The 22107-nt window shown below is 46.1% G+C and overlaps 13 non-coding genes and 1 pseudogene across 13 annotated transcripts; all 14 read left to right on the forward strand.

Moving 5' to 3' along the window:
• Positions 1-209: 209 nt before the first annotated feature.
• On the forward strand, positions 210-414 carry LOC142282889 (U2 spliceosomal RNA; annotated as a pseudogene).
• A 1387-nt stretch (positions 415-1801) lies between these two features.
• Positions 1802-1992, forward strand: LOC142282872 (U2 spliceosomal RNA). The gene has a single exon (XR_012744664.1). It is a non-coding gene; the product is annotated as a U2 spliceosomal RNA (small nuclear RNA).
• A 1387-nt stretch (positions 1993-3379) lies between these two features.
• On the forward strand, positions 3380-3570 carry LOC142282884 (U2 spliceosomal RNA). The gene has a single exon (XR_012744675.1). It is a non-coding gene; the product is annotated as a U2 spliceosomal RNA (small nuclear RNA).
• A 1387-nt stretch (positions 3571-4957) lies between these two features.
• On the forward strand, positions 4958-5148 carry LOC142282896 (U2 spliceosomal RNA). Its single transcript, XR_012744685.1, has one exon. It is a non-coding gene; the product is annotated as a U2 spliceosomal RNA (small nuclear RNA).
• Positions 5149-6535: 1387 nt separating this feature from the next.
• Positions 6536-6726, forward strand: LOC142282908 (U2 spliceosomal RNA). Its single transcript, XR_012744691.1, has one exon. It is a non-coding gene; the product is annotated as a U2 spliceosomal RNA (small nuclear RNA).
• Positions 6727-8113: 1387 nt separating this feature from the next.
• LOC142282912 (U2 spliceosomal RNA) lies at positions 8114-8304 on the forward strand. The gene has a single exon (XR_012744692.1). It is a non-coding gene; the product is annotated as a U2 spliceosomal RNA (small nuclear RNA).
• A 1387-nt stretch (positions 8305-9691) lies between these two features.
• Positions 9692-9882, forward strand: LOC142282913 (U2 spliceosomal RNA). Its single transcript, XR_012744693.1, has one exon. It is a non-coding gene; the product is annotated as a U2 spliceosomal RNA (small nuclear RNA).
• A 1387-nt stretch (positions 9883-11269) lies between these two features.
• On the forward strand, positions 11270-11460 carry LOC142282915 (U2 spliceosomal RNA). The gene has a single exon (XR_012744695.1). It is a non-coding gene; the product is annotated as a U2 spliceosomal RNA (small nuclear RNA).
• Positions 11461-12847: 1387 nt separating this feature from the next.
• On the forward strand, positions 12848-13038 carry LOC142282916 (U2 spliceosomal RNA). The gene has a single exon (XR_012744696.1). It is a non-coding gene; the product is annotated as a U2 spliceosomal RNA (small nuclear RNA).
• A 1387-nt stretch (positions 13039-14425) lies between these two features.
• On the forward strand, positions 14426-14616 carry LOC142282917 (U2 spliceosomal RNA). The gene has a single exon (XR_012744697.1). It is a non-coding gene; the product is annotated as a U2 spliceosomal RNA (small nuclear RNA).
• Positions 14617-16003: 1387 nt separating this feature from the next.
• Positions 16004-16194, forward strand: LOC142282918 (U2 spliceosomal RNA). The gene has a single exon (XR_012744698.1). It is a non-coding gene; the product is annotated as a U2 spliceosomal RNA (small nuclear RNA).
• Positions 16195-17581: 1387 nt separating this feature from the next.
• LOC142282919 (U2 spliceosomal RNA) lies at positions 17582-17772 on the forward strand. Its single transcript, XR_012744699.1, has one exon. It is a non-coding gene; the product is annotated as a U2 spliceosomal RNA (small nuclear RNA).
• A 1387-nt stretch (positions 17773-19159) lies between these two features.
• On the forward strand, positions 19160-19350 carry LOC142282920 (U2 spliceosomal RNA). Its single transcript, XR_012744700.1, has one exon. It is a non-coding gene; the product is annotated as a U2 spliceosomal RNA (small nuclear RNA).
• A 1387-nt stretch (positions 19351-20737) lies between these two features.
• On the forward strand, positions 20738-20928 carry LOC142282921 (U2 spliceosomal RNA). The gene has a single exon (XR_012744701.1). It is a non-coding gene; the product is annotated as a U2 spliceosomal RNA (small nuclear RNA).
• Positions 20929-22107: the final 1179 nt, after the last annotated feature.

Genomic DNA, 22107 nt, shown 5'->3' on the forward strand with positions numbered 1-22107 from the left:
TGATTTCCCCACCCTATCCCCCTTTTCCCCTACCCCCATCCCCCAATCGCCGGTTCGTCGTTATTTATTGTCTAACTTTTTCTTTCAGCTTGAGTGTTATGGATAAGCATAGGAGCGTGATGTATAGTTTAGTGCGTCGTACTCTATGGCTATGTAAGAAGGATTGTATATTTCTGTGTGTACGGGGCTGCGGCACTGTACACGGTTTGTTACCTTTTTGTGAGTAGTGCATGATAATAAAGATGCTGTTAAATCAAAAAATCTGTTCTTATCAGTTTAATATCTGATACGTCCCCTATCTGGGGACCATATATTAAATGGATTTTTAGAACAGGGAGATGGAAAAAGAGCTTGCTCTGTCCACTCCACGCATTGACCTGGTATTGCAGTACCTCCAGGAACGGTGCACCCCTTCTTAACCCAGTTTCCAAAAGCAGAACTCAATTCACCTGATTCATATTAGCCCGATTTAATGAATTGGAAGAAAGCATACGTCTTCATATGCACCTCAATTTGGCCCATTCACTTTTCACACTTCCTCCTTTTGTTTTTTATCTTTCACACTTTTGACTTTCTTTATTCATCCAAATAGCAAACTCATCACCACTCAACCTGACCAACTCGGCTATGTCCCCGTGCTGCAGTTCTCTGTCTTATCTAGATCATTTGCAATTGAATGGAATAGATCCCTTTTGGACAAAGTGGATTCACCTGCTGCTGCAGTGACCACAGGTGTGATAAGATCTAGAATTGGCATCTGGTGCGATCTCTCCGCTTCCACTCCAAAGAAAGTTACCTGTTTATTCCTATCATGCATTGGTTTTTGGGGTTTTCTTTGAGTAATGATGATCTCTTTAGTAGTCTGTTGGCGCCCTCTCCTGGAGGAATAGTTTGCTTGCTCTTGGACATTCTAAAAGAGAGGTCATGATAGACATTGAGCTTCTGAGCTCAATTGGGGACAGTCATGGGTGATGAATGTTTGCAACCTACTGCGAAGCCTCATACCGCAATATAAGGAACGTCAAATACTAAGAAAGGGCGGCCTATGAAAGAATTACTACTTTCAATAAGTACACTTAAACGGCTAATTGGGAATAGAAAAACTGTAAAAAGCCCTCTGAGAAAGCCCCCCTCTAACCTTTGATAGTAAGCTTTTCTGTAGTCTGCCTGTTGATGTATTTTCCGTTTGAACTGTGCACAACATGAAGAGACGGAACACTGGCGGCTTGTCACAATGCCCCCCGATGACATCACAATAGCGCTGCTGCCTAGAAAACAAGCTGCGCAGAAGAAGTTGTTCTTTGGGTGGGAGGGTGGGCTAGTGGAAGGAGGGGGCAATCTCTTTTTTTCCCGGGTGGTAGGGGGATGACAGGAGAAGGGAAGCGGGTGGTGAGAAAGGTACAGAGGGCAGGGTTTGGGGGCTGGGAAGGAAAGGGAAAAGATTAGGGTTTGGGGATGATGAAAGGGCTTTCTACGGGTAAGGATGGCAAAGGGTGGCAGTGACGGAAAGTCAGGCAACCTGTCCTGTCCGTCTTTTTGTATCGTGAATTGGAAAGACTGCAAGGGGGAGGGGAGTTGCTTGCGCCCTAAAGGAGGAGTTATTCAGATTCATTGCAGTGGGCGGCGGCTGCAAAACGCACCATTCTTCTTGTTTTTGCTCTGCAAAGCAGCCTTTTCAAGGGTTGGCTTGGGTGACAAAATGTCTTGTGTAGGCGTGGGTTTGTCTCCCTCTCGCTCTCTCTCCCTAAGATGTGTCCGGCATAGGCCAGGGTGCCACTCGAGGCCCAAACCAATTCTGGTTATCGCTTCTCGGCCTTTTGGCTAAGATCAAGTGTAGTATCTGTTCTTATCAGTTTAATATCTGATACGTCCCCTATCTGGGGACCATATATTAAATGGATTTTTAGAACAGGGAGATGGAAAAAGAGCTTGCTCTGTCCACTCCACGCATTGACCTGGTATTGCAGTACCTCCAGGAACGGTGCACCCCTTCTTAACCCAGTTTCCAAAAGCAGAACTCAATTCACCTGATTCATATTAGCCCGATTTAATGAATTGGAAGAAAGCATACGTCTTCATATGCACCTCAATTTGGCCCATTCACTTTTCACACTTCCTCCTTTTGTTTTTTATCTTTCACACTTTTGACTTTCTTTATTCATCCAAATAGCAAACTCATCACCACTCAACCTGACCAACTCGGCTATGTCCCCGTGCTGCAGTTCTCTGTCTTATCTAGATCATTTGCAATTGAATGGAATAGATCCCTTTTGGACAAAGTGGATTCACCTGCTGCTGCAGTGACCACAGGTGTGATAAGATCTAGAATTGGCATCTGGTGCGATCTCTCCGCTTCCACTCCAAAGAAAGTTACCTGTTTATTCCTATCATGCATTGGTTTTTGGGGTTTTCTTTGAGTAATGATGATCTCTTTAGTAGTCTGTTGGCGCCCTCTCCTGGAGGAATAGTTTGCTTGCTCTTGGACATTCTAAAAGAGAGGTCATGATAGACATTGAGCTTCTGAGCTCAATTGGGGACAGTCATGGGTGATGAATGTTTGCAACCTACTGCGAAGCCTCATACCGCAATATAAGGAACGTCAAATACTAAGAAAGGGCGGCCTATGAAAGAATTACTACTTTCAATAAGTACACTTAAACGGCTAATTGGGAATAGAAAAACTGTAAAAAGCCCTCTGAGAAAGCCCCCCTCTAACCTTTGATAGTAAGCTTTTCTGTAGTCTGCCTGTTGATGTATTTTCCGTTTGAACTGTGCACAACATGAAGAGACGGAACACTGGCGGCTTGTCACAATGCCCCCCGATGACATCACAATAGCGCTGCTGCCTAGAAAACAAGCTGCGCAGAAGAAGTTGTTCTTTGGGTGGGAGGGTGGGCTAGTGGAAGGAGGGGGCAATCTCTTTTTTTCCCGGGTGGTAGGGGGATGACAGGAGAAGGGAAGCGGGTGGTGAGAAAGGTACAGAGGGCAGGGTTTGGGGGCTGGGAAGGAAAGGGAAAAGATTAGGGTTTGGGGATGATGAAAGGGCTTTCTACGGGTAAGGATGGCAAAGGGTGGCAGTGACGGAAAGTCAGGCAACCTGTCCTGTCCGTCTTTTTGTATCGTGAATTGGAAAGACTGCAAGGGGGAGGGGAGTTGCTTGCGCCCTAAAGGAGGAGTTATTCAGATTCATTGCAGTGGGCGGCGGCTGCAAAACGCACCATTCTTCTTGTTTTTGCTCTGCAAAGCAGCCTTTTCAAGGGTTGGCTTGGGTGACAAAATGTCTTGTGTAGGCGTGGGTTTGTCTCCCTCTCGCTCTCTCTCCCTAAGATGTGTCCGGCATAGGCCAGGGTGCCACTCGAGGCCCAAACCAATTCTGGTTATCGCTTCTCGGCCTTTTGGCTAAGATCAAGTGTAGTATCTGTTCTTATCAGTTTAATATCTGATACGTCCCCTATCTGGGGACCATATATTAAATGGATTTTTAGAACAGGGAGATGGAAAAAGAGCTTGCTCTGTCCACTCCACGCATTGACCTGGTATTGCAGTACCTCCAGGAACGGTGCACCCCTTCTTAACCCAGTTTCCAAAAGCAGAACTCAATTCACCTGATTCATATTAGCCCGATTTAATGAATTGGAAGAAAGCATACGTCTTCATATGCACCTCAATTTGGCCCATTCACTTTTCACACTTCCTCCTTTTGTTTTTTATCTTTCACACTTTTGACTTTCTTTATTCATCCAAATAGCAAACTCATCACCACTCAACCTGACCAACTCGGCTATGTCCCCGTGCTGCAGTTCTCTGTCTTATCTAGATCATTTGCAATTGAATGGAATAGATCCCTTTTGGACAAAGTGGATTCACCTGCTGCTGCAGTGACCACAGGTGTGATAAGATCTAGAATTGGCATCTGGTGCGATCTCTCCGCTTCCACTCCAAAGAAAGTTACCTGTTTATTCCTATCATGCATTGGTTTTTGGGGTTTTCTTTGAGTAATGATGATCTCTTTAGTAGTCTGTTGGCGCCCTCTCCTGGAGGAATAGTTTGCTTGCTCTTGGACATTCTAAAAGAGAGGTCATGATAGACATTGAGCTTCTGAGCTCAATTGGGGACAGTCATGGGTGATGAATGTTTGCAACCTACTGCGAAGCCTCATACCGCAATATAAGGAACGTCAAATACTAAGAAAGGGCGGCCTATGAAAGAATTACTACTTTCAATAAGTACACTTAAACGGCTAATTGGGAATAGAAAAACTGTAAAAAGCCCTCTGAGAAAGCCCCCCTCTAACCTTTGATAGTAAGCTTTTCTGTAGTCTGCCTGTTGATGTATTTTCCGTTTGAACTGTGCACAACATGAAGAGACGGAACACTGGCGGCTTGTCACAATGCCCCCCGATGACATCACAATAGCGCTGCTGCCTAGAAAACAAGCTGCGCAGAAGAAGTTGTTCTTTGGGTGGGAGGGTGGGCTAGTGGAAGGAGGGGGCAATCTCTTTTTTTCCCGGGTGGTAGGGGGATGACAGGAGAAGGGAAGCGGGTGGTGAGAAAGGTACAGAGGGCAGGGTTTGGGGGCTGGGAAGGAAAGGGAAAAGATTAGGGTTTGGGGATGATGAAAGGGCTTTCTACGGGTAAGGATGGCAAAGGGTGGCAGTGACGGAAAGTCAGGCAACCTGTCCTGTCCGTCTTTTTGTATCGTGAATTGGAAAGACTGCAAGGGGGAGGGGAGTTGCTTGCGCCCTAAAGGAGGAGTTATTCAGATTCATTGCAGTGGGCGGCGGCTGCAAAACGCACCATTCTTCTTGTTTTTGCTCTGCAAAGCAGCCTTTTCAAGGGTTGGCTTGGGTGACAAAATGTCTTGTGTAGGCGTGGGTTTGTCTCCCTCTCGCTCTCTCTCCCTAAGATGTGTCCGGCATAGGCCAGGGTGCCACTCGAGGCCCAAACCAATTCTGGTTATCGCTTCTCGGCCTTTTGGCTAAGATCAAGTGTAGTATCTGTTCTTATCAGTTTAATATCTGATACGTCCCCTATCTGGGGACCATATATTAAATGGATTTTTAGAACAGGGAGATGGAAAAAGAGCTTGCTCTGTCCACTCCACGCATTGACCTGGTATTGCAGTACCTCCAGGAACGGTGCACCCCTTCTTAACCCAGTTTCCAAAAGCAGAACTCAATTCACCTGATTCATATTAGCCCGATTTAATGAATTGGAAGAAAGCATACGTCTTCATATGCACCTCAATTTGGCCCATTCACTTTTCACACTTCCTCCTTTTGTTTTTTATCTTTCACACTTTTGACTTTCTTTATTCATCCAAATAGCAAACTCATCACCACTCAACCTGACCAACTCGGCTATGTCCCCGTGCTGCAGTTCTCTGTCTTATCTAGATCATTTGCAATTGAATGGAATAGATCCCTTTTGGACAAAGTGGATTCACCTGCTGCTGCAGTGACCACAGGTGTGATAAGATCTAGAATTGGCATCTGGTGCGATCTCTCCGCTTCCACTCCAAAGAAAGTTACCTGTTTATTCCTATCATGCATTGGTTTTTGGGGTTTTCTTTGAGTAATGATGATCTCTTTAGTAGTCTGTTGGCGCCCTCTCCTGGAGGAATAGTTTGCTTGCTCTTGGACATTCTAAAAGAGAGGTCATGATAGACATTGAGCTTCTGAGCTCAATTGGGGACAGTCATGGGTGATGAATGTTTGCAACCTACTGCGAAGCCTCATACCGCAATATAAGGAACGTCAAATACTAAGAAAGGGCGGCCTATGAAAGAATTACTACTTTCAATAAGTACACTTAAACGGCTAATTGGGAATAGAAAAACTGTAAAAAGCCCTCTGAGAAAGCCCCCCTCTAACCTTTGATAGTAAGCTTTTCTGTAGTCTGCCTGTTGATGTATTTTCCGTTTGAACTGTGCACAACATGAAGAGACGGAACACTGGCGGCTTGTCACAATGCCCCCCGATGACATCACAATAGCGCTGCTGCCTAGAAAACAAGCTGCGCAGAAGAAGTTGTTCTTTGGGTGGGAGGGTGGGCTAGTGGAAGGAGGGGGCAATCTCTTTTTTTCCCGGGTGGTAGGGGGATGACAGGAGAAGGGAAGCGGGTGGTGAGAAAGGTACAGAGGGCAGGGTTTGGGGGCTGGGAAGGAAAGGGAAAAGATTAGGGTTTGGGGATGATGAAAGGGCTTTCTACGGGTAAGGATGGCAAAGGGTGGCAGTGACGGAAAGTCAGGCAACCTGTCCTGTCCGTCTTTTTGTATCGTGAATTGGAAAGACTGCAAGGGGGAGGGGAGTTGCTTGCGCCCTAAAGGAGGAGTTATTCAGATTCATTGCAGTGGGCGGCGGCTGCAAAACGCACCATTCTTCTTGTTTTTGCTCTGCAAAGCAGCCTTTTCAAGGGTTGGCTTGGGTGACAAAATGTCTTGTGTAGGCGTGGGTTTGTCTCCCTCTCGCTCTCTCTCCCTAAGATGTGTCCGGCATAGGCCAGGGTGCCACTCGAGGCCCAAACCAATTCTGGTTATCGCTTCTCGGCCTTTTGGCTAAGATCAAGTGTAGTATCTGTTCTTATCAGTTTAATATCTGATACGTCCCCTATCTGGGGACCATATATTAAATGGATTTTTAGAACAGGGAGATGGAAAAAGAGCTTGCTCTGTCCACTCCACGCATTGACCTGGTATTGCAGTACCTCCAGGAACGGTGCACCCCTTCTTAACCCAGTTTCCAAAAGCAGAACTCAATTCACCTGATTCATATTAGCCCGATTTAATGAATTGGAAGAAAGCATACGTCTTCATATGCACCTCAATTTGGCCCATTCACTTTTCACACTTCCTCCTTTTGTTTTTTATCTTTCACACTTTTGACTTTCTTTATTCATCCAAATAGCAAACTCATCACCACTCAACCTGACCAACTCGGCTATGTCCCCGTGCTGCAGTTCTCTGTCTTATCTAGATCATTTGCAATTGAATGGAATAGATCCCTTTTGGACAAAGTGGATTCACCTGCTGCTGCAGTGACCACAGGTGTGATAAGATCTAGAATTGGCATCTGGTGCGATCTCTCCGCTTCCACTCCAAAGAAAGTTACCTGTTTATTCCTATCATGCATTGGTTTTTGGGGTTTTCTTTGAGTAATGATGATCTCTTTAGTAGTCTGTTGGCGCCCTCTCCTGGAGGAATAGTTTGCTTGCTCTTGGACATTCTAAAAGAGAGGTCATGATAGACATTGAGCTTCTGAGCTCAATTGGGGACAGTCATGGGTGATGAATGTTTGCAACCTACTGCGAAGCCTCATACCGCAATATAAGGAACGTCAAATACTAAGAAAGGGCGGCCTATGAAAGAATTACTACTTTCAATAAGTACACTTAAACGGCTAATTGGGAATAGAAAAACTGTAAAAAGCCCTCTGAGAAAGCCCCCCTCTAACCTTTGATAGTAAGCTTTTCTGTAGTCTGCCTGTTGATGTATTTTCCGTTTGAACTGTGCACAACATGAAGAGACGGAACACTGGCGGCTTGTCACAATGCCCCCCGATGACATCACAATAGCGCTGCTGCCTAGAAAACAAGCTGCGCAGAAGAAGTTGTTCTTTGGGTGGGAGGGTGGGCTAGTGGAAGGAGGGGGCAATCTCTTTTTTTCCCGGGTGGTAGGGGGATGACAGGAGAAGGGAAGCGGGTGGTGAGAAAGGTACAGAGGGCAGGGTTTGGGGGCTGGGAAGGAAAGGGAAAAGATTAGGGTTTGGGGATGATGAAAGGACTTTCTACGGGTAAGGATGGCAAAGGGTGGCAGTGACGGAAAGTCAGGCAACCTGTCCTGTCCGTCTTTTTGTATCGTGAATTGGAAAGACTGCAAGGGGGAGGGGAGTTGCTTGCGCCCTAAAGGAGGAGTTATTCAGATTCATTGCAGTGGGCGGCGGCTGCAAAACGCACCATTCTTCTTGTTTTTGCTCTGCAAAGCAGCCTTTTCAAGGGTTGGCTTGGGTGACAAAATGTCTTGTGTAGACGTGGGTTTGTCTCCCTCTCGCTCTCTCTCCCTAAGATGTGTCCGGCATAGGCCAGGGTGCCACTCGAGGCCCAAACCAATTCTGGTTATCGCTTCTCGGCCTTTTGGCTAAGATCAAGTGTAGTATCTGTTCTTATCAGTTTAATATCTGATACGTCCCCTATCTGGGGACCATATATTAAATGGATTTTTAGAACAGGGAGATGGAAAAAGAGCTTGCTCTGTCCACTCCACGCATTGACCTGGTATTGCAGTACCTCCAGGAACGGTGCACCCCTTCTTAACCCAGTTTCCAAAAGCAGAACTCAATTCACCTGATTCATATTAGCCCGATTTAATGAATTGGAAGAAAGCATACGTCTTCATATGCACCTCAATTTGGCCCATTCACTTTTCACACTTCCTCCTTTTGTTTTTTATCTTTCACACTTTTGACTTTCTTTATTCATCCAAATAGCAAACTCATCACCACTCAACCTGACCAACTCGGCTATGTCCCCGTGCTGCAGTTCTCTGTCTTATCTAGATCATTTGCAATTGAATGGAATAGATCCCTTTTGGACAAAGTGGATTCACCTGCTGCTGCAGTGACCACAGGTGTGATAAGATCTAGAATTGGCATCTGGTGCGATCTCTCCGCTTCCACTCCAAAGAAAGTTACCTGTTTATTCCTATCATGCATTGGTTTTTGGGGTTTTCTTTGAGTAATGATGATCTCTTTAGTAGTCTGTTGGCGCCCTCTCCTGGAGGAATAGTTTGCTTGCTCTTGGACATTCTAAAAGAGAGGTCATGATAGACATTGAGCTTCTGAGCTCAATTGGGGACAGTCATGGGTGATGAATGTTTGCAACCTACTGCGAAGCCTCATACCGCAATATAAGGAACGTCAAATACTAAGAAAGGGCGGCCTATGAAAGAATTACTACTTTCAATAAGTACACTTAAACGGCTAATTGGGAATAGAAAAACTGTAAAAAGCCCTCTGAGAAAGCCCCCCTCTAACCTTTGATAGTAAGCTTTTCTGTAGTCTGCCTGTTGATGTATTTTCCGTTTGAACTGTGCACAACATGAAGAGACGGAACACTGGCGGCTTGTCACAATGCCCCCCGATGACATCACAATAGCGCTGCTGCCTAGAAAACAAGCTGCGCAGAAGAAGTTGTTCTTTGGGTGGGAGGGTGGGCTAGTGGAAGGAGGGGGCAATCTCTTTTTTTCCCGGGTGGTAGGGGGATGACAGGAGAAGGGAAGCGGGTGGTGAGAAAGGTACAGAGGGCAGGGTTTGGGGGCTGGGAAGGAAAGGGAAAAGATTAGGGTTTGGGGATGATGAAAGGGCTTTCTACGGGTAAGGATGGCAAAGGGTGGCAGTGACGGAAAGTCAGGCAACCTGTCCTGTCCGTCTTTTTGTATCGTGAATTGGAAAGACTGCAAGGGGGAGGGGAGTTGCTTGCGCCCTAAAGGAGGAGTTATTCAGATTCATTGCAGTGGGCGGCGGCTGCAAAACGCACCATTCTTCTTGTTTTTGCTCTGCAAAGCAGCCTTTTCAAGGGTTGGCTTGGGTGACAAAATGTCTTGTGTAGGCGTGGGTTTGTCTCCCTCTCGCTCTCTCTCCCTAAGATGTGTCCGGCATAGGCCAGGGTGCCACTCGAGGCCCAAACCAATTCTGGTTATCGCTTCTCGGCCTTTTGGCTAAGATCAAGTGTAGTATCTGTTCTTATCAGTTTAATATCTGATACGTCCCCTATCTGGGGACCATATATTAAATGGATTTTTAGAACAGGGAGATGGAAAAAGAGCTTGCTCTGTCCACTCCACGCATTGACCTGGTATTGCAGTACCTCCAGGAACGGTGCACCCCTTCTTAACCCAGTTTCCAAAAGCAGAACTCAATTCACCTGATTCATATTAGCCCGATTTAATGAATTGGAAGAAAGCATACGTCTTCATATGCACCTCAATTTGGCCCATTCACTTTTCACACTTCCTCCTTTTGTTTTTTATCTTTCACACTTTTGACTTTCTTTATTCATCCAAATAGCAAACTCATCACCACTCAACCTGACCAACTCGGCTATGTCCCCGTGCTGCAGTTCTCTGTCTTATCTAGATCATTTGCAATTGAATGGAATAGATCCCTTTTGGACAAAGTGGATTCACCTGCTGCTGCAGTGACCACAGGTGTGATAAGATCTAGAATTGGCATCTGGTGCGATCTCTCCGCTTCCACTCCAAAGAAAGTTACCTGTTTATTCCTATCATGCATTGGTTTTTGGGGTTTTCTTTGAGTAATGATGATCTCTTTAGTAGTCTGTTGGCGCCCTCTCCTGGAGGAATAGTTTGCTTGCTCTTGGACATTCTAAAAGAGAGGTCATGATAGACATTGAGCTTCTGAGCTCAATTGGGGACAGTCATGGGTGATGAATGTTTGCAACCTACTGCGAAGCCTCATACCGCAATATAAGGAACGTCAAATACTAAGAAAGGGCGGCCTATGAAAGAATTACTACTTTCAATAAGTACACTTAAACGGCTAATTGGGAATAGAAAAACTGTAAAAAGCCCTCTGAGAAAGCCCCCCTCTAACCTTTGATAGTAAGCTTTTCTGTAGTCTGCCTGTTGATGTATTTTCCGTTTGAACTGTGCACAACATGAAGAGACGGAACACTGGCGGCTTGTCACAATGCCCCCCGATGACATCACAATAGCGCTGCTGCCTAGAAAACAAGCTGCGCAGAAGAAGTTGTTCTTTGGGTGGGAGGGTGGGCTAGTGGAAGGAGGGGGCAATCTCTTTTTTTCCCGGGTGGTAGGGGGATGACAGGAGAAGGGAAGCGGGTGGTGAGAAAGGTACAGAGGGCAGGGTTTGGGGGCTGGGAAGGAAAGGGAAAAGATTAGGGTTTGGGGATGATGAAAGGGCTTTCTACGGGTAAGGATGGCAAAGGGTGGCAGTGACGGAAAGTCAGGCAACCTGTCCTGTCCGTCTTTTTGTATCGTGAATTGGAAAGACTGCAAGGGGGAGGGGAGTTGCTTGCGCCCTAAAGGAGGAGTTATTCAGATTCATTGCAGTGGGCGGCGGCTGCAAAACGCACCATTCTTCTTGTTTTTGCTCTGCAAAGCAGCCTTTTCAAGGGTTGGCTTGGGTGACAAAATGTCTTGTGTAGGCGTGGGTTTGTCTCCCTCTCGCTCTCTCTCCCTAAGATGTGTCCGGCATAGGCCAGGGTGCCACTCGAGGCCCAAACCAATTCTGGTTATCGCTTCTCGGCCTTTTGGCTAAGATCAAGTGTAGTATCTGTTCTTATCAGTTTAATATCTGATACGTCCCCTATCTGGGGACCATATATTAAATGGATTTTTAGAACAGGGAGATGGAAAAAGAGCTTGCTCTGTCCACTCCACGCATTGACCTGGTATTGCAGTACCTCCAGGAACGGTGCACCCCTTCTTAACCCAGTTTCCAAAAGCAGAACTCAATTCACCTGATTCATATTAGCCCGATTTAATGAATTGGAAGAAAGCATACGTCTTCATATGCACCTCAATTTGGCCCATTCACTTTTCACACTTCCTCCTTTTGTTTTTTATCTTTCACACTTTTGACTTTCTTTATTCATCCAAATAGCAAACTCATCACCACTCAACCTGACCAACTCGGCTATGTCCCCGTGCTGCAGTTCTCTGTCTTATCTAGATCATTTGCAATTGAATGGAATAGATCCCTTTTGGACAAAGTGGATTCACCTGCTGCTGCAGTGACCACAGGTGTGATAAGATCTAGAATTGGCATCTGGTGCGATCTCTCCGCTTCCACTCCAAAGAAAGTTACCTGTTTATTCCTATCATGCATTGGTTTTTGGGGTTTTCTTTGAGTAATGATGATCTCTTTAGTAGTCTGTTGGCGCCCTCTCCTGGAGGAATAGTTTGCTTGCTCTTGGACATTCTAAAAGAGAGGTCATGATAGACATTGAGCTTCTGAGCTCAATTGGGGACAGTCATGGGTGATGAATGTTTGCAACCTACTGCGAAGCCTCATACCGCAATATAAGGAACGTCAAATACTAAGAAAGGGCGGCCTATGAAAGAATTACTACTTTCAATAAGTACACTTAAACGGCTAATTGGGAATAGAAAAACTGTAAAAAGCCCTCTGAGAAAGCCCCCCTCTAACCTTTGATAGTAAGCTTTTCTGTAGTCTGCCTGTTGATGTATTTTCCGTTTGAACTGTGCACAACATGAAGAGACGGAACACTGGCGGCTTGTCACAATGCCCCCCGATGACATCACAATAGCGCTGCTGCCTAGAAAACAAGCTGCGCAGAAGAAGTTGTTCTTTGGGTGGGAGGGTGGGCTAGTGGAAGGAGGGGGCAATCTCTTTTTTTCCCGGGTGGTAGGGGGATGACAGGAGAAGGGAAGCGGGTGGTGAGAAAGGTACAGAGGGCAGGGTTTGGGGGCTGGGAAGGAAAGGGAAAAGATTAGGGTTTGGGGATGATGAAAGGGCTTTCTACGGGTAAGGATGGCAAAGGGTGGCAGTGACGGAAAGTCAGGCAACCTGTCCTGTCCGTCTTTTTGTATCGTGAATTGGAAAGACTGCAAGGGGGAGGGGAGTTGCTTGCGCCCTAAAGGAGGAGTTATTCAGATTCATTGCAGTGGGCGGCGGCTGCAAAACGCACCATTCTTCTTGTTTTTGCTCTGCAAAGCAGCCTTTTCAAGGGTTGGCTTGGGTGACAAAATGTCTTGTGTAGGCGTGGGTTTGTCTCCCTCTCGCTCTCTCTCCCTAAGATGTGTCCGGCATAGGCCAGGGTGCCACTCGAGGCCCAAACCAATTCTGGTTATCGCTTCTCGGCCTTTTGGCTAAGATCAAGTGTAGTATCTGTTCTTATCAGTTTAATATCTGATACGTCCCCTATCTGGGGACCATATATTAAATGGATTTTTAGAACAGGGAGATGGAAAAAGAGCTTGCTCTGTCCACTCCACGCATTGACCTGGTATTGCAGTACCTCCAGGAACGGTGCACCCCTTCTTAACCCAGTTTCCAAAAGCAGAACTCAATTCACCTGATTCATATTAGCCCGATTTAATGAATTGGAAGAAAGCATACGTCTTCATATGCACCTCAATTTGGCCCATTCACTTTTCACACTTCCTCCTTTTGTTTTTTATCTTTCACACTTTTGACTTTCTTTATTCATCCAAATAGCAAACTCATCACCACTCAACCTGACCAACTCGGCTATGTCCCCGTGCTGCAGTTCTCTGTCTTATCTAGATCATTTGCAATTGAATGGAATAGATCCCTTTTGGACAAAGTGGATTCACCTGCTGCTGCAGTGACCACAGGTGTGATAAGATCTAGAATTGGCATCTGGTGCGATCTCTCCTCTTCCACTCCAAAGAAAGTTACCTGTTTATTCCTATCATGCATTGGTTTTTGGGGTTTTCTTTGAGTAATGATGATCTCTTTAGTAGTCTGTTGGCGCCCTCTCCTGGAGGAATAGTTTGCTTGCTCTTGGACATTCTAAAAGAGAGGTCATGATAGACATTGAGCTTCTGAGCTCAATTGGGGACAGTCATGGGTGATGAATGTTTGCAACCTACTGCGAAGCCTCATACCGCAATATAAGGAACGTCAAATACTAAGAAAGGGCGGCCTATGAAAGAATTACTACTTTCAATAAGTACACTTAAACGGCTAATTGGGAATAGAAAAACTGTAAAAAGCCCTCTGAGAAAGCCCCCCTCTAACCTTTGATAGTAAGCTTTTCTGTAGTCTGCCTGTTGATGTATTTTCCGTTTGAACTGTGCACAACATGAAGAGACGGAACACTGGCGGCTTGTCACAATGCCCCCCGATGACATCACAATAGCGCTGCTGCCTAGAAAACAAGCTGCGCAGAAGAAGTTGTTCTTTGGGTGGGAGGGTGGGCTAGTGGAAGGAGGGGGCAATCTCTTTTTTTCCCGGGTGGTAGGGGGATGACAGGAGAAGGGAAGCGGGTGGTGAGAAAGGTACAGAGGGCAGGGTTTGGGGGCTGGGAAGGAAAGGGAAAAGATTAGGGTTTGGGGATGATGAAAGGGCTTTCTACGGGTAAGGATGGCAAAGGGTGGCAGTGACGGAAAGTCAGGCAACCTGTCCTGTCCGTCTTTTTGTATCGTGAATTGGAAAGACTGCAAGGGGGAGGGGAGTTGCTTGCGCCCTAAAGGAGGAGTTATTCAGATTCATTGCAGTGGGCGGCGGCTGCAAAACGCACCATTCTTCTTGTTTTTGCTCTGCAAAGCAGCCTTTTCAAGGGTTGGCTTGGGTGACAAAATGTCTTGTGTAGGCGTGGGTTTGTCTCCCTCTCGCTCTCTCTCCCTAAGATGTGTCCGGCATAGGCCAGGGTGCCACTCGAGGCCCAAACCAATTCTGGTTATCGCTTCTCGGCCTTTTGGCTAAGATCAAGTGTAGTATCTGTTCTTATCAGTTTAATATCTGATACGTCCCCTATCTGGGGACCATATATTAAATGGATTTTTAGAACAGGGAGATGGAAAAAGAGCTTGCTCTGTCCACTCCACGCATTGACCTGGTATTGCAGTACCTCCAGGAACGGTGCACCCCTTCTTAACCCAGTTTCCAAAAGCAGAACTCAATTCACCTGATTCATATTAGCCCGATTTAATGAATTGGAAGAAAGCATACGTCTTCATATGCACCTCAATTTGGCCCATTCACTTTTCACACTTCCTCCTTTTGTTTTTTATCTTTCACACTTTTGACTTTCTTTATTCATCCAAATAGCAAACTCATCACCACTCAACCTGACCAACTCGGCTATGTCCCCGTGCTGCAGTTCTCTGTCTTATCTAGATCATTTGCAATTGAATGGAATAGATCCCTTTTGGACAAAGTGGATTCACCTGCTGCTGCAGTGACCACAGGTGTGATAAGATCTAGAATTGGCATCTGGTGCGATCTCTCCGCTTCCACTCCAAAGAAAGTTACCTGTTTATTCCTATCATGCATTGGTTTTTGGGGTTTTCTTTGAGTAATGATGATCTCTTTAGTAGTCTGTTGGCGCCCTCTCCTGGAGGAATAGTTTGCTTGCTCTTGGACATTCTAAAAGAGAGGTCATGATAGACATTGAGCTTCTGAGCTCAATTGGGGACAGTCATGGGTGATGAATGTTTGCAACCTACTGCGAAGCCTCATACCGCAATATAAGGAACGTCAAATACTAAGAAAGGGCGGCCTATGAAAGAATTACTACTTTCAATAAGTACACTTAAACGGCTAATTGGGAATAGAAAAACTGTAAAAAGCCCTCTGAGAAAGCCCCCCTCTAACCTTTGATAGTAAGCTTTTCTGTAGTCTGCCTGTTGATGTATTTTCCGTTTGAACTGTGCACAACATGAAGAGACGGAACACTGGCGGCTTGTCACAATGCCCCCCGATGACATCACAATAGCGCTGCTGCCTAGAAAACAAGCTGCGCAGAAGAAGTTGTTCTTTGGGTGGGAGGGTGGGCTAGTGGAAGGAGGGGGCAATCTCTTTTTTTCCCGGGTGGTAGGGGGATGACAGGAGAAGGGAAGCGGGTGGTGAGAAAGGTACAGAGGGCAGGGTTTGGGGGCTGGGAAGGAAAGGGAAAAGATTAGGGTTTGGGGATGATGAAAGGGCTTTCTACGGGTAAGGATGGCAAAGGGTGGCAGTGACGGAAAGTCAGGCAACCTGTCCTGTCCGTCTTTTTGTATCGTGAATTGGAAAGACTGCAAGGGGGAGGGGAGTTGCTTGCGCCCTAAAGGAGGAGTTATTCAGATTCATTGCAGTGGGCGGCGGCTGCAAAACGCACCATTCTTCTTGTTTTTGCTCTGCAAAGCAGCCTTTTCAAGGGTTGGCTTGGGTGACAAAATGTCTTGTGTAGGCGTGGGTTTGTCTCCCTCTCGCTCTCTCTCCCTAAGATGTGTCCGGCATAGGCCAGGGTGCCACTCGAGGCCCAAACCAATTCTGGTTATCGCTTCTCGGCCTTTTGGCTAAGATCAAGTGTAGTATCTGTTCTTATCAGTTTAATATCTGATACGTCCCCTATCTGGGGACCATATATTAAATGGATTTTTAGAACAGGGAGATGGAAAAAGAGCTTGCTCTGTCCACTCCACGCATTGACCTGGTATTGCAGTACCTCCAGGAACGGTGCACCCCTTCTTAACCCAGTTTCCAAAAGCAGAACTCAATTCACCTGATTCATATTAGCCCGATTTAATGAATTGGAAGAAAGCATACGTCTTCATATGCACCTCAATTTGGCCCATTCACTTTTCACACTTCCTCCTTTTGTTTTTTATCTTTCACACTTTTGACTTTCTTTATTCATCCAAATAGCAAACTCATCACCACTCAACCTGACCAACTCGGCTATGTCCCCGTGCTGCAGTTCTCTGTCTTATCTAGATCATTTGCAATTGAATGGAATAGATCCCTTTTGGACAAAGTGGATTCACCTGCTGCTGCAGTGACCACAGGTGTGATAAGATCTAGAATTGGCATCTGGTGCGATCTCTCCGCTTCCACTCCAAAGAAAGTTACCTGTTTATTCCTATCATGCATTGGTTTTTGGGGTTTTCTTTGAGTAATGATGATCTCTTTAGTAGTCTGTTGGCGCCCTCTCCTGGAGGAATAGTTTGCTTGCTCTTGGACATTCTAAAAGAGAGGTCATGATAGACATTGAGCTTCTGAGCTCAATTGGGGACAGTCATGGGTGATGAATGTTTGCAACCTACTGCGAAGCCTCATACCGCAATATAAGGAACGTCAAATACTAAGAAAGGGCGGCCTATGAAAGAATTACTACTTTCAATAAGTACACTTAAACGGCTAATTGGGAATAGAAAAACTGTAAAAAGCCCTCTGAGAAAGCCCCCCTCTAACCTTTGATAGTAAGCTTTTCTGTAGTCTGCCTGTTGATGTATTTTCCGTTTGAACTGTGCACAACATGAAGAGACGGAACACTGGCGGCTTGTCACAATGCCCCCCGATGACATCACAATAGCGCTGCTGCCTAGAAAACAAGCTGCGCAGAAGAAGTTGTTCTTTGGGTGGGAGGGTGGGCTAGTGGAAGGAGGGGGCAATCTCTTTTTTTCCCGGGTGGTAGGGGGATGACAGGAGAAGGGAAGCGGGTGGTGAGAAAGGTACAGAGGGCAGGGTTTGGGGGCTGGGAAGGAAAGGGAAAAGATTAGGGTTTGGGGATGATGAAAGGGCTTTCTACGGGTAAGGATGGCAAAGGGTGGCAGTGACGGAAAGTCAGGCAACCTGTCCTGTCCGTCTTTTTGTATCGTGAATTGGAAAGACTGCAAGGGGGAGGGGAGTTGCTTGCGCCCTAAAGGAGGAGTTATTCAGATTCATTGCAGTGGGCGGCGGCTGCAAAACGCACCATTCTTCTTGTTTTTGCTCTGCAAAGCAGCCTTTTCAAGGGTTGGCTTGGGTGACAAAATGTCTTGTGTAGGCGTGGGTTTGTCTCCCTCTCGCTCTCTCTCCCTAAGATGTGTCCGGCATAGGCCAGGGTGCCACTCGAGGCCCAAACCAATTCTGGTTATCGCTTCTCGGCCTTTTGGCTAAGATCAAGTGTAGTATCTGTTCTTATCAGTTTAATATCTGATACGTCCCCTATCTGGGGACCATATATTAAATGGATTTTTAGAACAGGGAGATGGAAAAAGAGCTTGCTCTGTCCACTCCACGCATTGACCTGGTATTGCAGTACCTCCAGGAACGGTGCACCCCTTCTTAACCCAGTTTCCAAAAGCAGAACTCAATTCACCTGATTCATATTAGCCCGATTTAATGAATTGGAAGAAAGCATACGTCTTCATATGCACCTCAATTTGGCCCATTCACTTTTCACACTTCCTCCTTTTGTTTTTTATCTTTCACACTTTTGACTTTCTTTATTCATCCAAATAGCAAACTCATCACCACTCAACCTGACCAACTCGGCTATGTCCCCGTGCTGCAGTTCTCTGTCTTATCTAGATCATTTGCAATTGAATGGAATAGATCCCTTTTGGACAAAGTGGATTCACCTGCTGCTGCAGTGACCACAGGTGTGATAAGATCTAGAATTGGCATCTGGTGCGATCTCTCCGCTTCCACTCCAAAGAAAGTTACCTGTTTATTCCTATCATGCATTGGTTTTTGGGGTTTTCTTTGAGTAATGATGATCTCTTTAGTAGTCTGTTGGCGCCCTCTCCTGGAGGAATAGTTTGCTTGCTCTTGGACATTCTAAAAGAGAGGTCATGATAGACATTGAGCTTCTGAGCTCAATTGGGGACAGTCATGGGTGATGAATGTTTGCAACCTACTGCGAAGCCTCATACCGCAATATAAGGAACGTCAAATACTAAGAAAGGGCGGCCTATGAAAGAATTACTACTTTCAATAAGTACACTTAAACGGCTAATTGGGAATAGAAAAACTGTAAAAAGCCCTCTGAGAAAGCCCCCCTCTAACCTTTGATAGTAAGCTTTTCTGTAGTCTGCCTGTTGATGTATTTTCCGTTTGAACTGTGCACAACATGAAGAGACGGAACACTGGCGGCTTGTCACAATGCCCCCCGATGACATCACAATAGCGCTGCTGCCTAGAAAACAAGCTGCGCAGAAGAAGTTGTTCTTTGGGTGGGAGGGTGGGCTAGTGGAAGGAGGGGGCAATCTCTTTTTTTCCCGGGTGGTAGGGGGATGACAGGAGAAGGGAAGCGGGTGGTGAGAAAGGTACAGAGGGCAGGGTTTGGGGGCTGGGAAGGAAAGGGAAAAGATTAGGGTTTGGGGATGATGAAAGGGCTTTCTACGGGTAAGGATGGCAAAGGGTGGCAGTGACGGAAAGTCAGGCAACCTGTCCTGTCCGTCTTTTTGTATCGTGAATTGGAAAGACTGCAAGGGGGAGGGGAGTTGCTTGCGCCCTAAAGGAGGAGTTATTCAGATTCATTGCAGTGGGCGGCGGCTGCAAAACGCACCATTCTTCTTGTTTTTGCTCTGCAAAGCAGCCTTTTCAAGGGTTGGCTTGGGTGACAAAATGTCTTGTGTAGGCGTGGGTTTGTCTCCCTCTCGCTCTCTCTCCCTAAGATGTGTCCGGCATAGGCCAGGGTGCCACTCGAGGCCCAAACCAATTCTGGTTATCGCTTCTCGGCCTTTTGGCTAAGATCAAGTGTAGTATCTGTTCTTATCAGTTTAATATCTGATACGTCCCCTATCTGGGGACCATATATTAAATGGATTTTTAGAACAGGGAGATGGAAAAAGAGCTTGCTCTGTCCACTCCACGCATTGACCTGGTATTGCAGTACCTCCAGGAACGGTGCACCCCTTCTTAACCCAGTTTCCAAAAGCAGAACTCAATTCACCTGATTCATATTAGCCCGATTTAATGAATTGGAAGAAAGCATACGTCTTCATATGCACCTCAATTTGGCCCATTCACTTTTCACACTTCCTCCTTTTGTTTTTTATCTTTCACACTTTTGACTTTCTTTATTCATCCAAATAGCAAACTCATCACCACTCAACCTGACCAACTCGGCTATGTCCCCGTGCTGCAGTTCTCTGTCTTATCTAGATCATTTGCAATTGAATGGAATAGATCCCTTTTGGACAAAGTGGATTCACCTGCTGCTGCAGTGACCACAGGTGTGATAAGATCTAGAATTGGCATCTGGTGCGATCTCTCCGCTTCCACTCCAAAGAAAGTTACCTGTTTATTCCTATCATGCATTGGTTTTTGGGGTTTTCTTTGAGTAATGATGATCTCTTTAGTAGTCTGTTGGCGCCCTCTCCTGGAGGAATAGTTTGCTTGCTCTTGGACATTCTAAAAGAGAGGTCATGATAGACATTGAGCTTCTGAGCTCAATTGGGGACAGTCATGGGTGATGAATGTTTGCAACCTACTGCGAAGCCTCATACCGCAATATAAGGAACGTCAAATACTAAGAAAGGGCGGCCTATGAAAGAATTACTACTTTCAATAAGTACACTTAAACGGCTAATTGGGAATAGAAAAACTGTAAAAAGCCCTCTGAGAAAGCCCCCCTCTAACCTTTGATAGTAAGCTTTTCTGTAGTCTGCCTGTTGATGTATTTTCCGTTTGAACTGTGCACAACATGAAGAGACGGAACACTGGCGGCTTGTCACAATGCCCCCCGATGACATCACAATAGCGCTGCTGCCTAGAAAACAAGCTGCGCAGAAGAAGTTGTTCTTTGGGTGGGAGGGTGGGCTAGTGGAAGGAGGGGGCAATCTCTTTTTTTCCCGGGTGGTAGGGGGATGACAGGAGAAGGGAAGCGGGTGGTGAGAAAGGTACAGAGGGCAGGGTTTGGGGGCTGGGAAGGAAAGGGAAAAGATTAGGGTTTGGGGATGATGAAAGGGCTTTCTACGGGTAAGGATGGCAAAGGGTGGCAGTGACGGAAAGTCAGGCAACCTGTCCTGTCCGTCTTTTTGTATCGTGAATTGGAAAGACTGCAAGGGGGAGGGGAGTTGCTTGCGCCCTAAAGGAGGAGTTATTCAGATTCATTGCAGTGGGCGGCGGCTGCAAAACGCACCATTCTTCTTGTTTTTGCTCTGCAAAGCAGCCTTTTCAAGGGTTGGCTTGGGTGACAAAATGTCTTGTGTAGGCGTGGGTTTGTCTCCCTCTCGCTCTCTCTCCCTAAGATGTGTCCGGCATAGGCCAGGGTGCCACTCGAGGCCCAAACCAATTCTGGTTATCGCTTCTCGGCCTTTTGGCTAAGATCAAGTGTAGTATCTGTTCTTATCAGTTTAATATCTGATACGTCCCCTATCTGGGGACCATATATTAAATGGATTTTTAGAACAGGGAGATGGAAAAAGAGCTTGCTCTGTCCACTCCACGCATTGACCTGGTATTGCAGTACCTCCAGGAACGGTGCACCCCTTCTTAACCCAGTTTCCAAAAGCAGAACTCAATTCACCTGATTCATATTAGCCCGATTTAATGAATTGGAAGAAAGCATACGTCTTCATATGCACCTCAATTTGGCCCATTCACTTTTCACACTTCCTCCTTTTGTTTTTTATCTTTCACACTTTTGACTTTCTTTATTCATCCAAATAGCAAACTCATCACCACTCAACCTGACCAACTCGGCTATGTCCCCGTGCTGCAGTTCTCTGTCTTATCTAGATCATTTGCAATTGAATGGAATAGATCCCTTTTGGACAAAGTGGATTCACCTGCTGCTGCAGTGACCACAGGTGTGATAAGATCTAGAATTGGCATCTGGTGCGATCTCTCCGCTTCCACTCCAAAGAAAGTTACCTGTTTATTCCTATCATGCATTGGTTTTTGGGGTTTTCTTTGAGTAATGATGATCTCTTTAGTAGTCTGTTGGCGCCCTCTCCTGGAGGAATAGTTTGCTTGCTCTTGGACATTCTAAAAGAGAGGTCATGATAGACATTGAGCTTCTGAGCTCAATTGGGGACAGTCATGGGTGATGAATGTTTACAACCTACTGCGAAGCCTCATACCGCAATATAAGGAACGTCAAATACTAAGAAAGGGCGGCCTATGAAAGAATTACTACTTTCAATAAGTACACTTAAACGGCTAATTGGGAATAGAAAAACTGTAAAAAGCCCTCTGAGAAAGCCCCCCTCTAACCTTTGATAGTAAGCTTTTCTGTAGTCTGCCTGTTGATGTATTTTCCGTTTGAACTGTGCACAACATGAAGAGACGGAACACTGGCGGCTTGTCACAATGCCCCCCGATGACATCACAATAGCGCTGCTGCCTAGAAAACAAGCTGCGCAGAAGAAGTTGTTCTTTGGGTGGGAGGGTGGGCTAGTGGAAGGAGGGGGCAATCTCTTTTTTTCCCGGGTGGTAGGGGGATGACAGGAGAAGGGAAGCGGGTGGTGAGAAAGGTACAGAGGGCAGGGTTTGGGGGCTGGGAAGTAAAGGGAAAAGATTAGGGTTTGGGGATGATGAAAGGGCTTTCTACGGGTAAGGATGGCAAAGGGTGGCAGTGACGGAAAGTCAGGCAACCTGTCCTGTCCGTCTTTTTGTATCGTGAATTGGAAAGACTGCAAGGGGGAGGGGAGTTGCTTGCGCCCTAAAGG

The sequence above is a fragment of the Anomaloglossus baeobatrachus genome, unplaced genomic scaffold (assembly GCF_048569485.1).
Source record: "Anomaloglossus baeobatrachus isolate aAnoBae1 unplaced genomic scaffold, aAnoBae1.hap1 Scaffold_523, whole genome shotgun sequence".
NCBI lineage: Eukaryota > Metazoa > Chordata > Amphibia > Anura > Aromobatidae > Anomaloglossus > Anomaloglossus baeobatrachus.